We start from the raw sequence: 4,052 nt of genomic DNA, 5'->3' as shown, positions 1-4,052 counted from the left end.
GCCCCATATTTGAGCTGGATATGAGGGGTGCCGGTCAGCCCGGGCGTTTGAGGCCCGTTTGGCGCACCCATCTGGGGCGCATTTTTGTGACCGGTCAGCGACCGAGCCATTCACCCAGGCATTTGATGCAAGTTTCAGGCACTCATGTGACACCCCCGATTCAATCGTACACTAATCATACACGCAAACGTGTACGATCAAGATCAGGGACTCACGGGAAGATATCACAACACAACTCTAAAAATAAAATAAGTCATACAAGCATCATAATACAAGCCAGGGGCCTCGAGGGCTCGAATACAAGTGCTCGATCATAGATGAGTCGGCGTAAGCAACAATATCTGAGTACAGACATGAATTAAACAAGTTTGCCTTAAGAAGGCTAGCACAAACTGGGATACAGATCGAAAGAGGCGCAGGCCTCCTGCCTGGGATCCTCCTAAACTATTCCTGGTCGTCGTCAGCGGCCTGCACGTAGTAGTAGGCACCTCCAGTGTAGTAGGAGTCGTCGTCGACGGTGGCGTCTGGCTCCTGGGCTCCAGCATCTGGTTGCGACAACCAGGAAGAAAGGAAAGGGGGAAAGGGGGAGAAAGCAACCGTGAGTACTCATCCAAAGTACTCGCAAGCAAGGATCTACACTACATATGCATGGGTATCTGTGTAAAGGGGCAATATCGGTGGACTGAATTGCAGAATGCCGGAATAAGAGGGGGATAGCTAGTCATGTCGAAGACTACGCTTCTGGCAGCCTCCATCTTGCAGCACGTAGAAGAGGGTAGATGGTAAGCTCACCAAGTAGCATCGCATAGCATAATCCTACCCGGCGATCCTCCCCTCGTCGCCCTCTGTGAGAGCGATCACCGGGTTATATCTGGCACTTAGAAGGGTGTATTTTATTAAGTATCCAGTTCTAGTTGTCATAAGGTCAAGGTACAACTCCGGGTCGTCCTTTTACTGAGGGACACGGCTATTTGAATAGATAAACTTCCCTGCAGGGGTGCACCACATAACCCAACACGCTCGATCCCATTTGGCCGGACACACTTTTCTGGGTCATTCCCGGCCTCGGAAGATCAACACGTCGCAGCCCCACCTAGGCACAACAGAGAGGTCAGCACGCCGGTCTAAATCCTATGGCGCAGGGGTCTGGGCCCATCGCCCATTGCACACCTGCACGTTGCGTGGGCGCCCGGAAGCAGACCTAGCCTAGCAGACGTTCCAGTCCAATCCGGCGTGCGCCGCTCAGTCGCTGACGTCACGAAGGCTCCGGCTGATACCACGACGCCGAGTGCCCATAACTGTTCCTGCGTAGTTGGTTAGTGCGTATAGGCCAGTGGCCAGACTCAGATCAAATACCAAGATCTCGTTAAGCGTGTTAATTGAAGTATGCGCGAACGCCGACTAGGGCCAGGTCCACCTCTCTCCTAGGTGGTCTCAACCTGCCCTGTCGCTCCACCACAAAGTAACAGTCAGGGGCCGTCGGGAACCCAAGCCCACCTCTACCGGGATGGAGCCACCTGCCCCTTCAGCCCCCATCTCCGAACAGTATCATAAGTAATGTAACAGTATAAAGTACATAGCATATGCCCATGATTGCCCGTGATCACCTCCCGAGTGATCACGGCCCAGTAGTATAGCATGGCAGACGGACAAGAAATGTAGGGCCACTGATGGAATACTAGCATCCTATACTAAGCATTTAGGATTGCAGGTAAGGGTAACAACTGTAGCAACAATGACAGGCTATGCAGCAGAATAGGAGTAATCGAAAGTATTAACATGCTACACTACTCTAATGCAAGCAGTAGAGAGAAGGAATAGGCGATATCTGGTGATCAAGGGGGGCTTGCCTGGAAGCTCTGTTGCAAAGGAAGAAGGGTCATCGGTGATGTAGTCGTACACACGGACATCGGCGGCGATCTCGGAGTCTACCGGAAAGAATTAACGGAGGGGGAACACAATAAATAACATAGCAATCAAATGTAACACAAAGCAAGACGCGACACTACGTTGTGCTAGGGGTGACCTAACGCAGGGATAGGTGATACCGGCGAAGGTGGGGAACATCCGGGTAAGTATCCCCGGTGTTTCGCGTTTTCGGACACATGAACCGGAGGGGGAAAGTTGCGTGTTTGCTATGCTAGGGATGTGTGGCGGACAAACAGGCTGCTTATCCGGAGTCATCTCGTCGTTCTAAGCAACTTTCATGTACAAAGTTTTTCCATCCGAGCTACAATTTATTTTATATTAATTTTTAAAGTTTTAAATCATTTTCTAGAATTAACAGAATTAATTTAATACTAAAAATACATTTCTGACGTCAGCATGACATCAACACGACGTCAGCAGTCAACCAGTCAGTTGACTGGGTCAAACTGACGCGTGGGTCCTACTATCATTGACTAAGACTAATTAAACAGGTTAATTAGTTTCATTAGTAATTAGGTCAACCTAATTAAGATTAATTAATTCGTTAATTAATTAATTAATATTTTAATATTTATTTATTTATTTACTTTTTTTAATTTTGTTTGTTGTTGTTTTTTTATATATAAACGTTCTGGGGCCGGGCCCTACATGTCATTGGCCCAACAGTAGAAGGCTACGTTGTCTCGTCATTTAACATGCTCACAACTGCTACGTTGTCCAGTTAAACATGAACCCTTTGCACGTGCCGCTCTACAGCAAATTTCACTCCCATCACACATTGTTTAATTGGGGATTAACCCTTATGCTAATTAGAGGGCCGGCTGTACGTGCCAGAGACACAGCCAGCCGTTGTGCTCTCCTACGCACGGGCGCGGCGGCCAGAACGTGCCGGCGCTGGGAAGCAAGGTGCAGGGAGCAGCAGCGGAATTAGCCAGAGCAAGCAACAGCAGCCTTAGGCAAAGCAAACAACAGCGGCTGCAGCAAGTAGTTCAAGAGCAGCAGCAGTAACGCAACTAGCAGCGACAACAGGTAGTAGCAGCGCCGTAGTAAGCAGTAGGCAGGGCCATGGCCACAGCCTGGCCGGCAGTGACGGCGACCAGCGGTGGCCGGAGGTGGGCGCGGCCGCGGGAGTCGCAACAGCAGGGGCGAAGCCGGGGCAGGCGCGTGGCTGCGGGCGTGGCGGAAAGTGCGAGGGCGCGACCCACGGCAGGTGTGGTGCTAGGCGCGGTCGTCGCCGACGACCGAAGGGGGATGGGAAAGAATGGGGTCCTCACCCCACGTTGTAGATGTACGCCGGCTAGACTTGATGATGACGGCTCGGGGAAGGAGACGGGGAGGTCCGGCGATGGCGAGGCGGCGACGGTGAGCAGGGCGACGAGCAGATGCGGACGATGGAGAACGACGCGGGCGTCATGCGGGAGGAGCCGGTGATGCTGGCTGGTTGCTCCGATGGCCGACGCGGTGCGGGCCGCCGGTGACGAGGCAGTCGGGCAGGGGCGACGGGGAGGCGCAGAGGAAGGGGAGGAAGGGAGCCGGTGGGTAGCAGGGTAGCAGAGCATCGCCAGAGCGGCTTGCGTTTGCGGCGGTAGGAGGCGCTCGCGAAGGGGACGGGCGCGGGGAGCTCCTCTCCCTGGCGCGATATGTGCGAGCACGCGGGTGGCGGCGGATGTGGGAAGTGAGGGAGAGAGATGGGGATCGAGGAGTGTGGGATGGTGCGGCTAGGGTTGGCCGGGGGGCAGGCCATATAGGCCAGGGGCGCGGGGTGGGCCTGGCTGGCCAGCTGGGCCCGTTGGCCCAGTGGGGGGGGGGGGGGTCGGCCCTGTTCTTTTTTGCCTTTTTTTGTCTTTTCTTTTTATTGTTTCTCTTTCCTTTATTTTAGTTAGTAAAATAGTTTTACAAAATATAAAACTGGCTCCATATTTAGAGTGGCAAAATGAGACACGGTCACAAAAAGTTTGGTACCTAAATGAAATATTTTGCACATCTATAAATTTAGAAGGCATTTAAATATTTGTTTTTAGCCATTGTTTTAATTAATTTAGAGCCTTTAAACTTTATATCAAAGTTTGGTTTCTCCACCATAATTATCTATGCATTATCTGGTACCTCTAGAACATTTTAAT

At 51.8% G+C, this 4,052-nt stretch overlaps 1 long non-coding RNA gene across 1 annotated transcript; it reads right to left on the bottom strand.

Moving 5' to 3' along the window:
* Nucleotides 1–238: 238 nt before the first annotated feature.
* Nucleotides 239–3,628, bottom strand: LOC141023393 (uncharacterized). The gene is made up of 2 exons (XR_012184683.1): nucleotides 3,204–3,628; nucleotides 239–1,928 (listed from the first exon to the last, which is right to left on the bottom strand). It is a non-coding gene; the product is annotated as an uncharacterized lncRNA (long non-coding RNA).
* Nucleotides 3,629–4,052: the final 424 nt, after the last annotated feature.

Source organism: Aegilops tauschii, chromosome 5, assembly GCF_002575655.3.
Source record: "Aegilops tauschii subsp. strangulata cultivar AL8/78 chromosome 5, Aet v6.0, whole genome shotgun sequence".
Lineage (NCBI taxonomy): Eukaryota > Viridiplantae > Streptophyta > Magnoliopsida > Poales > Poaceae > Aegilops > Aegilops tauschii.
Note: the sequence above shows the minus strand (reverse complement) of the source record. Positions and strands in the feature narration are given on the sequence as shown.